The sequence below is a fragment of the Seriola aureovittata genome, chromosome 10 (assembly GCF_021018895.1).
Source record: "Seriola aureovittata isolate HTS-2021-v1 ecotype China chromosome 10, ASM2101889v1, whole genome shotgun sequence".
NCBI lineage: Eukaryota > Metazoa > Chordata > Actinopteri > Carangiformes > Carangidae > Seriola > Seriola aureovittata.
In genome coordinates, this window is record NC_079373.1 from 5,451,075 (window position 1) to 5,468,669 (window position 17,595).

The following is a 17,595-nucleotide window of genomic DNA, read 5'->3' on the forward strand; positions in this document are numbered from 1 at the left end:
CATGGGTAATTACGTCACAGCATTTTTTTTAATTTTTTATTTTTTACTTAGGATAAAGACAGAAAGTAAACAAACGGACAAAACGGATAAATCTCTTAAATTGACATATATGAAGTATAATGTAACTTAATCACTGGCAGTTTTAATTAAATTATTGTAATGTTACAATAACATTCATAGGCTTACACTCAAAAAACGAAAACAAACACTGGCTCAAGTATTGTAGGCATCCACACTGGGCCCCTCCTTTACATGGATGGATTACTGAACAGGTTGAGTATTGTAGTTTAAATACATGTTTTTCCTAGTATTCAGCCCCCTGGGCCTGTGTCCCAGAGTTAGTGGGGTTGGGGGGCCGAGTCAGAGCCTTTGTTTGAAGAGATGATTAATATTTCTTGTGAGAAAGTCAGTCAAACAACTATGCAAAGATGCATATTGATGAACTACAAATAGATACAAAATTATCACAAATATAGGCAAACAACCATTAAGATACCCAAAACAGCCACAAAGAGACTAAAAGTGCTTATAGAAAGACACAAAAGAGAGATGAAAACGGGCAGAGTGGCACAAAAAATTACTACAAATAGATGCAAATGACAACAAAAGGGCACAAAGCAGCCAAAAAGGGATGCAAAACAACTACAAAGAGAGACAAAACCTTCACAAAGTGACAAAAAACAGCCTCAAAGATATTTAAAATAGACCTAAAACAACAGCAAAGAGACACAAAAGAACTACAAATCTAGCAATACCACACTATCAAAATATACTATTATAAGTAAAAGTATAGAAGTATTAGCATAAAATTTTACATAACATATCAAAAGTAAAAGTACTCATTACACAGAGTGGGATTGTTGGATCATGCTTATTGCTGTATTGATGTGTAAAGCATTCCTGTTGTAGTTGGTCTGGTTGCAGCTAATTTTAACTATATCACATTCTGTTGAGTTGTTTAATTTAAAACAATGCCTCATATTTTATGAACTCATCAGATGTTTTGTGAATTAAATTTTTATGTGCAAAGTAACTTGAAACTTTAGTTGTTAAGTAAATGTAAAAAGTACCTCAAAATTGAACTCAAGTACAGTTTAGAAAACATTCCATTGTACCGGACAACAAATCAATAATTTAACTATTGATCGAGTTTCTCCAGATATTATTTGTTTACTTTGAAGTAAAATGTATGATTAGATTAGATTAGATTACTTTAGATTCAACTCTATGGCCGCTGCACAGACTGAGTGCCAGTACAACAAAATTTAGTTTTGTATTTGAACAGTTCAATAATCCCAAAATAAACAAATATATAGTATGTGCAATATGAGTGAGTGCAACTACAATATGTTGGTAATGTGAATATTCAGTATGAGCTGGACCTAGTATAATTAGTGCATCTATGTTATATTAATGCAAAATAATCAAGTATTTTATATGTACAGATCTTTTATTGGTAATTTTTCAACGTTTGTGGTATTTATACTTATGCAAAGTTCTACCTTTCCCATCCAAAAAAATCCTTGATATTACTGTTGAGTATTGTAGTTTAAATCCATGTTTTCCCTGTGATAACACTGTGAGATGTTCTTCAGTAACATTCTTTACATTTTGTGTTTCTATAGTTCTTTACCCTGAAGGATTAACCTACTTTCTTAGCTTTTTTCTCCCTAAATCGCTGCACTGGAGGATTATATTATTCAGGCCTGAGTGAAGCGCTTTGCATACAGACCCTTTTTTTTTTTTTTTTTACTGATTTTGCCAACACGTTATACACAGTATAAATACAGTCTAACCATTCTCAGATCAAACAAACATTTTTTCACCTGAGATGTCAAAGCAACCCTCCCTCTTCTCTCCCAGTCTGTTTATAATCCCTGGCTCCAAAATGTTATAATTACTTGAAGATGACATGTTTTACCTGTCACCAAGTTCCTTTTAACTCAAAATCATACTAATGCCTTATTGCATAATGTCTTAAGATGTTGATTTTTTTAATCGTATTGCAAAAACATCTCAATTTGATTATTTAATGAATTAAAATACTGAATCATTTCTCTGAGTCCAGCTGATTTACAATGGAGTTTCCAAATTCCTGCTTCAGAAATCCTATCCTCAATCCAAACAGTAACCATTGTTGTTGTGTGTTTTACTTAAAATGTCTGGGACAATCAGAGAAACAGGAGGCCGCATCAGACTGAGGAAGAGAAACTTATGTTGCGAGATTCATTTAGTAAAGGAAACACTTGCAGACTAAGTATGATCTGAAAGTCTGAAGCAAAAGTGCCCTATATCCTTTAAATGTGGGGTGATGGAGGTAATAGCTTGGTCCACAGTGGGTAGGATCAAAGAGCTGCCAAACACAAACCAAACAGTTGCATGTTGGAGTGCCTGGGGTGTCTCCTTTTGATAAATCAGGGCCCTGGAGCTGCTTTTAGGGTCTGGATTCAATGCAATGACACCCATCTCTCCCTGGCTAGGATCAGACCCCCCCCCCCCCCCCCCACTACTCCAGGGTGCTGCAAGATGGCTAACCTTGACCTCTTACCTCTCTGGAAAAAAACCTGAATAGGAATCAAAGTGAACTAGGGAGAGATATTTGAAAAACAAGCTTAATTCACCTCCTGGGAGTGAATTAAGCCCTGTTCTTCCTCTGAAAGTCTCCAGCTGTCCCTTGCAGTGGTCAGCTTTTGGCCCATACTCTCAGTGTGAATCTGAACATAGACACAGTTATGTAAGGAGGAATGGAAACGAGCCCCTCTGCCAAACAGATTATCAGATTAGTAACAAGATCGCTGGCCAGCTACTTGATCCTGGCACATCGCAGCATTAACGCTGGCGGTCCAGCTTGCCTGGGTAAACAGGGGACATGGGCGTCAGTGCCACCTTCCAGCCACTATGGACCAGTAGCTTCATGATGTAACAGTGAGTGAAACCCACTGAAGGAGTCTGTGTCCTGTAACTGAGGTTAGCAGTGTCCAGCTTGCACTAAATCTTCTTGGGTTTCTTCCTCATACCTCAGTCTTCTCAAAATTCAGAAATCCTTCCTAAATCTTAATGCATCTTTTGATCTATGTCAGGAACTGAGCCAACAGGCCAGAGAGACACAGTTGTTTTTTAAAAAAAATAAAAAATCATTTTTATGTACAAAAAGCAAAGTGCCAAAAATATTTCTGACAATAATCATGAGTCCATAAAGGAGGTCAACATAACAGAACTAATCCCAAACACCAACACAGCAGCACAAACTCACCTTTCAAACTGAGACATGGGAAAAACAAACACAGTGGCTGATCAGGCCATTCAGGTAAGGAGGGGGGGGGGGGGGGGGGGGGTGTATAACAGGAGACTTCTCTAAACAACTGCCATTGAGCTGCCCTTGAGCAAGGCATCTATCCTCTAACTCCTTAGTCAAAGCCACCCAGCGGCCACTGGTGAAGGATTGTGGTTGTACTGGGATTCTCCCAGTATAAATGTAGTTATCATATCATCACTTTGTAAATAAAAAGTTAACTTGAAATAGGAGGTACTGTGAGAACATTCAGTCAGTTATTGACATTCTGAGCCTCCGCTCAGCAAAAACTAAAACTAGCAAAGCAAAGAAAAGCTAAAGCTACGTGTTAATAAGGTAAAATAGATTTCTGTGAGTGCGCCCTCAGCAAGTCTAAAACGTTTCCATCTTTTAGGAAATATTAAAGGTACATATGAGTTGAAAATGTGGATTTTAAGGTTGTTTAGTAAAAGGAAAGCACATACATCTATGGATTTCACATTCATTTTGTCTCATAATGGAAAAAATAAAACATAAATGATATAGACAACATAGAAAAACATATTATAAGGTACATTTGAGGCAATCAGTCAGTCCTGACTTACTGTTACCTCTGACATACAGACTGACTGATACTTACTGGAAGATGAATGTTTTTACAAAAGATGAACAGGTTCACACTGATGACTTGTCTCTACTTCAGTCTATTAGAGAGTCTATTAGATTAGATACGTTTTTATTTCAGTCACAGTGAGACTGCAAACAAAAATGGAGACCAAGGTCACATTCTTGGCCTCGTTATTTGTAATGCAAAGATATTGTTTCCCTGCTGCCCTGCTGTTTGTGTTGTTTTCTGCTGATGTTTCCACATGAGAAGCTTAAGACTTCAGTGGGAAAGGGGCAAAATAGTGAAAAGAAAAAAAGGTGAAAGAAACAAAGCTTTTTCATACACTTATTTATATTTGTCACCTGAAAGTGAGAGGTGTTCAGTGTGGATTTAGTTTAACTGAGTTAACTACGTCTCTGTTTACTATGGGTAAAAACAAATATTTCTAATGATGAAGAATAAACAGTACAGTAACACATTAAGAGATGACAGACTAATGACTGGATTAACACTTGAATGAAACCATGAGATTGAGCAGTTCATATATACTGTAGGTTTTGACTGTAATTATAATAGTTTATCATTTTCCAGTCCAGGATTCTAATGACATATATGAAATGGTTCAAGTACAAGTTAAATTTAAATCAATTAAATATAAAATTTTCAATTAATTCTATTTTCGCCATATAATGTTTTATTAGCTTATTGTTTGATAAAGTGTGTAATGTAATGTTTCTGATTTACATTTTTAAATTTTAAAATAAAAAAAATTAGTTTGTTGTTTGTATTTGTTGCATTTTGTGAAAATGTATTTGTCTAGAAATTGTATGTTTTTACTTCCATTTGTATTTTTTTATTAAATTTGCAGCTGAAAATAAATAAATAGTCATGATGTCAACAGTCATGCCAGCGACTCTGTGAGGCTGTACTTAGCGTTGGTATAGGTATAGCGATGCTTTGAGCTAAATGCTAACATCAGCATGCTAACATGCTCATAGTGACGATGCTAACATGCTGATGTTTACCATATTCACCATCTTAGTTCAGGGTGTTAGCATGCCAACATTTGCTAATTGGCTCTAAACAGGTTTTTCAGTATTGGAGAAGCTGAACCAGATGCTAACACTACGTGGAAAGTAAAGGGATCACCGCAGTTATTACTAATCACCCTGACAGGTGCATCAATGTGTGTACAAAATGTCATCGTGATCTATCCAATAGTCGTCAAGACATTTCACTCAAAACCACAAATGTGAACCTTGTGGTGGCGCTAGAGCCTGCAGGTTAGGATCCTCTTGAATATTTCACTGTGGACCAAAGCGGTAGACTGAGCGACCAGCTGACCCACTATATACTTTCATCACAACATGGACAACAATAAGTAGTTTTTTGTTTCTTCCAAATGACAGGCAGTCCCTTGCTTTACTGCTAGCAGCAGGTGCAGAGCAGCAGCAGCAGACAAAAAGCTAATCTGAGAGCGGGGCTGACTCTCAGGTGAACACTGAGCATCTTAGTTTCCAGGACAAACTGTCCCTCGGCTGCCCCTCACGAACTCTGGCGCAGCATCACAGAATCGCACGTGAGATGCTGGCCTTGGAAACAAAACGTCTCTCTCCTTTCAACCTCTCATCTACGCTTGCCTGGTGTTTCTCTCCCCACGCTGAAAACAAAAGGCAGATCATGTGAACAGCCTGGGACACTCTATCTCAGCTTTGAAGATGAAATATTCAGCAGGAGCACAGTGGGGAATGAGGGTTGAAAACTATAGCTAGAGGAGCATCCAGATGTTGAAGTTTGACAATGAAAAAGAAGGAAGGTTAAGACTGAGAATGGCTTGGGTTATTCATCATTTAGATAATACTATTTCTGTATTTCAGTTTTCTTTCGACTCTAACGTTCAGAGAAATACACACAACAAAAACTACAGTCACACTGCAGACCTTCAGTTTCCATTCTGAAAACACATTCACACTAAAAAAACCCCCCCTGAGCCTCCTGATCACCACTCTGACTCGCTCTTCTGTGTCCCGCCTCCGGTCGGTCCGACCAGTGCTGGCCTCTTTGCATTGGCTGCCCGTCAATGACAGGGTTTCAAAATTCTCTTAATCACCTATAAAGCGCTATACAGACTGACATAGCTGAATTATTGTGTCCCCTGGCCACAGAAAGATCACTGAGTTCTCTCAGGTCTTTTCACAGAGGCCTTGTGGCTCTCACAAGAACTAGACGAGACATCAGGGGTGACTGAGCTTTCGCAGTTGTAGCTCCGACCCTCTGGAGGGTTACTCTCTCACTGACCCTAGCTGAATAAAAGCAAAAACTGCCCCAAAAAAAACCCAAAAAATAAAAAAATACAGTGCGTGTTTGTGCGTAGGAACACAGTAGTTCACAGAAAAAATGTAGTGCCAAGGGAAAATGCTGTTTTCACGGGAAGATAAACTGCTGACAACATTCTACATGAAGTGAAAATTTAAACAGATACTGCATTGTTTCTGTGGGCGTTTTTAGAAGTGTCTAAAACACGTTCTTTTCTGTCGGCCCCATGCACAGCGGCACATCGCTCTGCTGGTGTGCCGTGTGCTAATGTTTCCTGCTGCCTCTCCTAACTGGCAGCACGCCAATCAGAATCTACCGCATGACTACTTCATACAACCCCACATCTAATAACCCAAACTATCCCTTCAAGGTGCCAATTCTTGGAGGAGCCCACCAACACCAAATCCAAAACAGGGCCCAGATTTTCTGGCTACGCCTCTGTATACATAATGTATATACATATAATATTTAATGTTATAGAGAAATACTTGGGATTTTAAACAGGTTGTTTGCACCAGATCCTCCGCTACATCACTAAACTAAAGCAGGCTGCACCACACACACTGGTTCTCATCTAAAGATCAGTTGTCAGACCGTGCAACTACCAGGTGGAACTGTTGTGTAGTCAACTGACAAAACTGACGTCAGCTTGACCCGTTTAGAGCGAAAAGAGGTAATATGAAATGTGGTCGACATGTCCTGACTGTTTAATCATGACGTAAATCTTTCTCTGGCTTCAAGTTCGAGGCTGACGTGAACAGGTTTTTCAGTTCATTATGGTTTAAACGATATGACATGAACGCAGCATGCAAGCTTAAACAGCGCCGCTTGATGTAGTAAATCATTAGTTTGAAACCAGCAAGTTGTCTTGTAGAGTGGTGCAACCCAACCTGCTGTTGACCATTTTTAAGATTGCAGTTATCATCTGTTGTGGACTCAGCTCATTGTTTTTCTTGAAAGTGTGTCATACATTAGATGCAGTCACACGGTGCAGCCTGCAGGTGCTCAGCTCAAGTCAGATCAGATTTTTAGAAAACATCTCACTCCTTCAGAAAAATAAAAAGATCATATCTCCATGTGTACATTGTTAATGTGTTTTTTCTGCTCTCTGTTGTAAAAACATATGTGTTACATAGGGGGGAAAACATCAGAACGGGGACACTGACTTATGAATATACCTGTGTTCAGGTTTCATGCTTGTAGCTAAACTGTCTCTGTTACAAAGCACAAGAAAGAAAAACATAAAGAAAAGTGCTAATGTTTCTGCCTTTGTATGTGACTGTGTGAGTTTGGACCCACAGGCCTGCAAGTGAGCTACAGTATGTCAATCCCTGGACAAACTCTTGATCTAATTAAAGTTCCCATTGTTCCTCTCTGGCAGCGTCCCACATTGTGTGTGGGGGAAATGTCGATGCATTTCTGCAGGTAATCACAACAAACACAAACACACACTGGAGTTCATGTCACAATTTCATATCCACAGGCAGAAATATCTCTTTTAAAACTGGATTCTTGTGATCTCCAGACAACAAGAGGTAACCTGTGAGTTCGGATGAGAACAGCCGAGCGCTCTGCCAAGCCTCCACTGGAAGTTATGATGATGATGATGATGGTGGCGGTAATGATTGTTGTGGGTGAGGTCCGCAGCAGAGTCAGGCGACCAGGCGTCCACAGGAAGGAGAGGTTGTCTGCTTTTGTTCTTTAGATGACGATGTGAGAATGTTTACATGTACTTTTGCGAGGCGCACGGCGGATGCTGTGTGTTGTTTCAGGGGCTGATCAACAGGGTGTGGACGGATCAACATTGTACATACTATGAGACTTTCCTCCTCATTTGCCACCACACGTCCTAAAATAATAAAGGAAATTGTCACTCTATACCATGTCCTGATCAGTGTTGTGCAGTAACCACATTACTTGATATTGGTTCGGTCTATTTGTGTTCAGTGCACGGGCCTATCTCAGCTATGGGAGCTTGGTGCAGATTTGGAGATAATTATGGAAATCGCAATATGGCCATGTGCAATATTCAAATTGCAGGAGCTGCAATTTTCTTTGATAAGGGTATAAAGGTAAAATGTGTCTCAACAGACCACAAACGAAGAGTTGCGGTTCTACAGAGATGCTCCCAGCCTACAAATCACATTCTCCAGACACAGAGGAACGTGCTTGTTTGGTACAAGCCCCAAGAAAAATCACAACATCATCATTTTTAGTAACAAGTAATTATATGCGCTACTTCTGCTGCTGAGTTAAGTAGTGTAATTACTTTCCAATGTGTAATGAGTACATGATGTCCGTTTTCAAGTAACACTGGGTCTGAAAAAACACCCTGACAGAAGTAGAAAATAAAGGTCAAGCTTCATTATACCACTGGAAATATTCAGAAATTCAAGTGCACTGTGGAAAAACTACATCATGCCACTTTCAGCAAGTCCAGTTGGAGCAAAGAGTAATGTCAACCTGACTCAGTGACAGTACATACTCTGGTATGTCAGATCCAACGCTGATTGATTTAATTTGACAGGCAAGATTTAGATGTTTTTTTCCCTAAATGCACCCATGTACCTGACTGAAAAGGATGTGGCTGGGAGAGGAAGTCCTGAAACTGCCAGCTGATAATCCTCCATTTTGATCCAATTTATAGACTGATGCACTTGTAGGGAATTCAAGAAACATACAGTACACACATACAACCACTTGACACAATAACACAATAGATGCAGGATTTTCTTCAGAAAATAATATCAATCAGCGGACTTGGAACAGCAGACGTGGTTCTGGTCCCATTCATTGATCCCCTTGTGTCACCTTGTTTTTGATGTGGCCTTCACATGATAAAACTCACCCTCCCCATGTGCTGTTCCCTGTCTGCAGACATACTCAGCACCTTTGTAAGCTGATTGTCTTTGTAATGCAGCGCTGCAAGAGCGTCTCATTGTTTCCAGGTAGAGCTGTCTGTGGCTGATCTGATCTTCAGACTCATGTAATCTCAGTCTCACCACATCAATTAATGAAAGTCCGCATCAACACTCTGGTACAGGCAGGTTGGAGACGGTTGCTTGGTACGTTACTCTCAAGAAAAGGCAGTATGTCATGAACATGATCTGACCATCGAACACGATATCTCAGGTGACCTCTGAGACACACAAATGTTTTTCTCTCAGACACTTCTGGTCCAAAACTACTAATATCATGTCCTCACTACTGTACTGAGAATTTAGTGGTGTTAGCAACTTGAACAGGAGTTTTAAATCCTAAACCTGCACACATCAAACAGGGAGACACAGTTTGCATAAAAACATTACTGGACAATTAACAGAATCTAGACTGCATTATATGTGAAAATATTATGGTGTTTTATGATTCTGATGTCTATTAGTTAAATATATCTGATGGTGGTGGGCTTGGGCAGTAGTACATATAAAATTCTGGCCATTGCCCCCTCCATGGTACACTACGGAAACAATTTAAAAAAAGCTTGAAGGGATGTAAACCCAACTCAGCTGTATTTATGATACACTTTAAGTACAACACAGTTGATCCAAAGAGTTGAGAAACTTAATGAAAAAAAATGAGAGGAGAAAAGATAAAAAATCCTCTGTTATTTTTTACAGCTAGATGGTGTTTGACCCTTTGTATTACTGTTATTATTACTATCATTATGAAGTTATGGTGAGATCCAAGTCATAGGTAATTGTTAAGGGAGCAACAGAGTGAAGAGTGGTCAGTATAAGAGTTCCTCAGTGTGAGATGGTGCAGTTTCACTGATGGAGGCGGAGATCTGTGACCACAAGCTCAAGCATTGGAGGACCTGATAATAGAAAATTAAGGGTGTGTTTTTTAGCATGTGGCCCATTGATACATTAATGCATTATTGTGGACCAAATGTAATAAATTGTTTAACAGATGGTGAAAATCTAAGAATCATAATTTTGTCATATTCTGGACCAATATCAGGGGCAGGAAGTTACTGATAAACTCATATTAGGCTTAAGGCGATTCTGGACACGTGTCGCAGGGAAACAAGCATCAGGCAAGAAACAATGACAACAGGGGGTGGTGGGGCCGCAGGACAACATGAAGCTCCTACCAATTTCAGAATAGTTTTCTCAAAACAGTGGACTAGTCTGTTAGAGCAGCAGTGGCGGGGGGACTACAGGATTATGGTCATCCTGGGGCGGGCGGGGCAGCCTGCAGAAACTGTGTAAGTGGGTAATCTCTCAAGTGCCAACAGAGCTGCTCTTTCTAAAAGAAGCCCGTCTTGCCCCTCAGCTCTGTGCTTTATTACATAAGACCTACTGTCCCATTTCTACCCACCATCCTCTATGTTCACTACTGATTTTCTGTCTAAATATCACAAGTAATGATTCCTTACTTCTGTATGTGGGTTCATAAAGAAATACAGACTCACATTATTTCTCCCTCTCTATTCTACACAAACACAAATCGAAATAACTCAAAAATTCTGGCATTGGTTCCATAGCTGGAGGAACTACAGATAAATATTTCATACTCTTACACAACCCTGTCAGGCCGACAGCACAACCCAGTGCAACTGCTATTACCCAACTACATGAGAGGAGCCGGGATGCAGCAGCACTTTTATTGTCTCTGGCAGAGCACTTAACAGTGTCCCCATACCACAGCTTTATCGTTTTATCATGTCCCCAGAAATATGCGTCCAGGACAGGAGGATGTGGCTTTAATTAGCTGAGTACGCAGCACCGAGTTAAGGCCACCTGGTCTGTACAGGGCAAAGTAGAAAGCTGTTATCCCTTGTGATTTTACTTATTAACTACACTTTCATTTTAATCCTGAGGCTGAGAGATAGATGAAGGAGAGAAGATGGGCCTCAAGGCAATTTAGTAAAAGATGGAAACATGAAGGAAAAATGCAGTATGATCAAAGTTTGACCCAACAGCATATGGTAAAACATGCTGTCCTGTAGTTCAAATGCATACATGCATACAAAAGCTATTTATATGCTTAAAGCTTGTGACCCCTGAAAATAGAGCAATAACTAGTGGTGACCTGTTGTCACAGGTTGTACATGTCACTTGAAGTGAAGATTTTCCACTCTGAGGTTTGAAGAGGTCAATGCTAGCGGTTTGGTTAGGTTGTACTGAGGCTGCTAAATGCTAACCTACGCATGCTAAAATGCACACAATGTAAAAATCCACACGCTGATGGTATAACATTTAGGATTTCCCACAATCTAGTTTAGCGTGCTAGCATGTGTTAAATAGGACTAAACACAAAGTACAGCTGAGGCTGTTTTGTAGGTTATAAAACTCAAATATCAGACAAATGTAAATTCTGACCTGATGATGGTGCTTGTTGAAAAGTCAGAAGATCACCAAAGTTATTACAAATCATCCTGAGGTCGACATGACTGTGTGTACTGTCAACCTGCTGGTGGCTCTAGAGGAAGAAGCAGTAGGTTTCATCCTCTGGGGACCATGAATGTCATGACAATCAACGATTAAAGAACAATTAGGAAAAATAAACTCAGTTTAGCAGATTTATCTTGTTCATCATTTAGTGGCCCCTGAGATTTATCTAGCAACCACATAAAGGGTCCCAACCCTCAGGCTGAGAGCCACTGTCTTATGAGATAAAATGAAAGATGAAGGACTGTGCTGCTCTCTGACCTCTAACCCTGATCTAACCGTCTTCACTGGAAAATGTCCTCACGAATTTTGAAGATATTTCCTGTGTTTCCATACTTGTAAGGACATTCATGACTTACATGTTTTACGCACACACATGCACGTGCACGTGCGTGCGCACACACACACACACACACACACACACACACACACACACACACACACACTCATAACTCAGATTTATTGGTGATGAGCTTCAGAGAAGACACGGGTACTTTCACGTAATTCCCATTTAGGACAATGGAGACCCAGCAGAGCTGGCCTAAATTAGCACGCACTCTCCGTGGCCTTGTTGTACCGTCTTCCTGTCCAGAGCAGTGAGCAAGCAGTAACTCTGGAGGAAGGGCAGGAGATCGTGGGAACCGGCGTGTCACCGCAGCCTCGGCCAGGTCCCGAAGAAAACTCCTTCCAGAGAACAACATGACAAACTCTGCAAGCTGCAGCGGAGGGGAAAAGAAACCAGAGAGGAAACTGGAGAACAATGAAGAAATGGATGTGACACTACTGTTTGGCTATAGGTCTGGGTGGGAACCCAAGAGTCTGTTGTACTGGAGTCAGAGCCTGGCTTTCTAAAACTCATTGACAAAAACAAGGCCCAGTTCCCACGGCGACCTTTCCCACGCTGCTGCTGCTGCTCATATTGTATATTTATACTTCTCTTGTGGAACTGTTTCCTCTCTGACTTGTACGCTGCATGTTTGTGTTTCCTTATCTTTGTGGACGTGCTTTGACTGTTGTTATTGTGAACTCGTTCTCTACGTTTTTCAGGCCTTTTATCAAATCTGATTAAAACTCCAAAACCAACAATGAACTGAGTGTCCCTGTAGCTAAACCTTGATACAACATATTCCACTGTGCCATAGATCTTCATTTGTGTCCAACACGTATGAAAAATGCATCAGTGAGAAACACCACTGCCCTGCGAGAAATGCTCCTTCATCACTATGAACATGGGCACAGTTTATTTGGGCTCAGTCCCACCCACACTGTGCTGCTCACGCACAACAGCACCTCGTGTATTCATCCGCTCCTTCTTTGAGTAACGTTAACAAAAAACAGTGCCGAGGTGTTGAAGGAAATCACTGAGCCTCTTTTCTTTTTAATTAACATATACATTTGTGACCTGTTTCTAAAGACAAGAGGTAGAAGAAATATTCAGATATTTTACTTAATGGAGGTATTTGTAAGTTTTGCTGTTGCTACATAGCCAACATTAGCATCAACAGCTGTTTACTTACTTTACCAGAAGAAATGTTGTGAGTTCAGCATCAACCTTCATTCCTTCTCTAACCAAAAGCTGTGTCCAGAGGTGGAAGGCAGCGCCGATATTAACTCTTCTTTCTGTCATTTCTTTTTCTTCTACTGAAGTTAGCACGCTAACCAGCTAGCCCTGACCCATCTCGTCACTTTCTGATAGCGACTCACTGTAGCCTCCAATCTGCCCTGAAGATGTAGCGCTGCTCAGAGGGATTATTATAACCTCTTGTATTGTAAAGGTCACCACCACCTGTTCCCGGCTAAACTACGTTTGGCGGCAGAGAAAACTTAGAAATAGCCCCTTTAAGTAGAAGTAGAAATACCACAATGTACAAATATTTTTACCAGTGAGAGTTAATTCGTAATTCACATTATTATATATTATTTAATCGGCTTTGTATTCATTCACATTTACATAGTATCATTATGTTGTATTTGCTGGAGGTGAAGCTACATGTTTTAGTTTATGAGTTATGGTAGTTATGTTTGTTTAATCTGTAGCAGTGCATCATATTCTATAAACTGATCACGTTTTGTGTGAAAATCAAAATCTTCAGTGTAACTAGTAAATATGTCTGACATGTAGTGAGTAAAAAGTACAATATCTGCATTTGACATGTGGGGGTCTAACAAAGCCACACAAATTAATCATTTTACTGATATAAAGATATTCAGACAATATGGGCATAATCCTCCATGGCAGTTTTACTGTAACCTGTTCTTTTTGTAAATAAATGAGTTGCAGTAAGTTGTTCTTACATTTGATACTGTGCTCGTTTATAGTTGACCAATAAATCTAAACATGCCACCATAGGAACAGTGGTTACATAGCCTTAGAAAATTTGAAACTTGCTCATAGGCGGCTCTTGTACTTAACCCCTGAGAAAATGTAAAGCCAACTGGATTAGCAGCACTTGGTTAAGTTAGGGAAAGCAACGACTGGAGACACAACATGCCTAACCACAGACGGTAGAGTGGATGTGAGATCCATCCACCTTAACCACCTCTCTGGTACTGGTGTAAATGTAGCTCTTCATTCAGTTCACAAAGTTCAAAAGTTGCCTCTGAACATAGTCAAGGCACTGATTGCCTTTGCCACCACAATGTACGTGGAAAAAAAATTTAATAATACAGAAACGTGATTTCTAGCGAACAGGTAGAGCTGAAATACATCATAATTAAACAGTTCACCTTTACCTGAACTCTCAAAGCAAACAGGTAAAAGGGAGGGGAATGGCGAGAGGGGAAGTCCGTGGGCTGCAAGAGACAGCAGCAGGTAAACAGATGGAAAGCCAAAAATCCAACAGGCAACCAAAATTCAGGCATGGGCACGTAATCAGATGAAGAAAAGGCTGGGAGGTTACAGCCTGATTGACAATCTGGCAGAGAGAGTGTGAACCTGGGGTGGTGTAAGTACTGGAAGCTGATTTGGGAATGGTAAACAGGTGAGCAGGTGGGTGTGGGGAATCAGGCACCTGCAGGGAAGCTGGGCATGGCCTGATCTGGTGGGACACGAGTGTCAGTGGCACTGCAGGCAGATGTGACAGAACAGAGTGGCTCGTTGGTCTAGGAGTATGATTCTCGCTTTGGGTGTGAGAGGTCCCGGGTTCAAATCCTGGACGAGCCCTTAATATGAGATGATAAATATTACCTCTAAAACTGTGAAATGGACATGGAAACTTAAAATGTTTGTCTCTGTCTTCACTTGATGTTTTGGATAAAAGCATCTGCCAAATGATTAATCTAAATTTGTAAAGGTTAATGAATAGGAGAATGAGGAGAACTGTGACACAAGATTCTTTAAAGACTTTAATATACATCATTTCAATAAATATGCTAAATTTAAAAACGCAAAACATGAGCTTCAGTTGTGTTTCCTGCCACCTTCACTGTTCTTCTTGCTCTGTTTTTGGTCTTCACCAACTCTTGAGAAAAATATCTGGCTCTTCAGCTGCTAAATGCTCCACCATGTTCACCAGCTGGTTGTTAACTGTGTCTATTAGCCGTTTGTTGCTGCTGCAGGTGGTCAACAACAACAACAACAACAACAACAACAACTTCAACAACAACAACAAACAACAACAACAGCAGCAGCATGCCTTTCACATTACACAAAAACATTTAACCCATTGTTAATATAAAAACACTGAGTAGTTCAGTTTTAAGCTAAAGTGTAGAAATCATGGAGAGGATGAAGGGGTCTAATACTTCATGGAGACAGCAACAGGACTTAACCTTGCAAAATTTCATATTAGATCAAATTCCAGGAGGAATCCATGTGTCCAATCACAGCACATACACCTGTCCTATAGCAGCCACATTCGAACTTTGGAAGTAACGAGACAAACATAGAAACATGCTCCACTGGAGCCTGACAGGAGGCAGGATGTGGTGGTCCTCCAGTGTGACAGAATGCCTCCACGCTTTGTGTTGTGATTCACTCCAGTGTTCTTTTAATCTCATTGACAAAGCCTCTTGCAGGAAGCTATGCCAGATATGTCCGGCCCGTCACGGCTTTTCCAGCAAAGCCAGTAAGTGAAGAATAACACTGTTTCACCGGACAATCCCCAATCGCCACAAACAAGGCCAAACCGAACAACAGAGGGTTTAACCAAGACCACAGTTGTGCCAACTCCAGGGAATTCTTTCCATATTTTCCTCCTGGTGAGTCACTTGATGCCTGAGTGAATCTGGGCAAAACAAGGACTGCAGAGCATCGACCCGCTTTCTGTGTCTCATCAGCAGAGATTTTCTTGGCAGGATTGTTGTTTAGCAACCCTGAAACATTTCCCACCAATCATTTATTTGAAAAAAACATACTTTACACAGAATAATATTGAGAAATTTAAAGTCCCTTTGAAGGCCCTTTGAGGCACAATATCCTCTTTTACAACTTCAAATTACTCACAGACTTTAATCACAGCTCATCAAAGCAAAAGCAGATGATTTAATTCATTTTATAGTCAGATAATCTTTCTAAATGATACTCCAATCATAGCATTTCCACACTCCTCTGTAATTACACAAAAACATGCTAAACCACGTCTGAAAATAGAGATGGAAGTCTTCTCACTCTGGGTGTGTACCTACAGTCTTGCTTGGAGACATTAAACAGCCTGTCACAGATTATGTTAGATGTCTGAGTCAGATGATTGTGGACGTTTGTGGAGGTTGTTGTTTGGTTACTGAAGGCTGAGCCTGATTTAATCCTGACACCTTGATCAAGTGTTTGTCGCTGAAGCAAAACTCTGACTTGTCTTTTAAAGGAATAGTTTGACATTTTGGGAAATGTGCTGGAAGTTAGATCAGAAGATCGATCCTACTGTCATGTCTTTACACTAAATATGAAGCTACAGGGGGAAACAGCTAAGAAAGCCTCAAGCTTCAAGCCCGATAGCAGGTCAGAAAAATGTTTGAGCAGTGTGGTTTAGCTAGGCCACTTCTTTTTTTTATAATTGGTGCAGTATTCTCCAAAACTCCTCCTCCTCCTTTTTCTTTTTCTGGTTAAGTTGCAGTAATGACAGCAGACTCGAGTCGAGCTTAAACCTGACTTGAGCTTGACTCAAGAAAAAGTTTGAAGTCTACGGCTCTGCCATTAGAAATCTACTGAGAAATGATAAGTAGCTGAGTATCAATACAAAAACATCTTCATGACAACATCAGTGGTTTGTTCCACAAAACTAGTTTTACACATAGTTATCAGATAAAACCCAGCAACCCTGCTTTTTGTAATAAACCTCAGTATGAGTGGTGATGTTGAAACTGGGGACACATTTGAAATTACCTTCTGTTTGTCTGTCTGTTGACAAGAGCAGACGAGGTCAGTTGTGTTTAGGAATACCATTCCCTCATTCAGAGCTGTTCCCATGGCCTCTGTGTTTCCACTGCGTCTAAAACTGGCTTCATGGGAATAAATTACTATATATTAAACTTATATCAGGGCCATTGTTTGGTGGGAGAATTTTTAAAGTTCTGAATGAGCCAAAGCAGCTGTAACATACTGTAAATATTATAGTTCTTATTAAGCAGCAGATTCATGGTTAAGTCACTGATTATTCTAGATAGTTGGTATTTGCAGTAAGTTATTCCCACATGGCAGCACTCCCTGTATTTCACTGCTTATGCTCAATAGTCAACTCTTTATTTCTGCACTTTACTCTGTTAGTGTCTAATATATTCTAATGCTGATTCGGGGTTGAAACAAAAACAACAGGTCATTGTTATGGAAAAACATTTTTTTCCTTGGCTGCTGAAAAACAAACAGATAGTCACTGTAATCCTCAGGCAACTGCCAATTATGAGTCAGAAAACACATCTGTCAACACCTGGACGTTTGCAAGGCGTTAGTTTGAACATGCCTGAATATTCAGATGGGAGCAATTTTGCAACAAGAGCATCACATAAAGTCTGATAAGGTGAATCTGTAAGGCCGTTGACTTCTCTGTAATTGAGGAAGTGAACTGTGCTGTGCT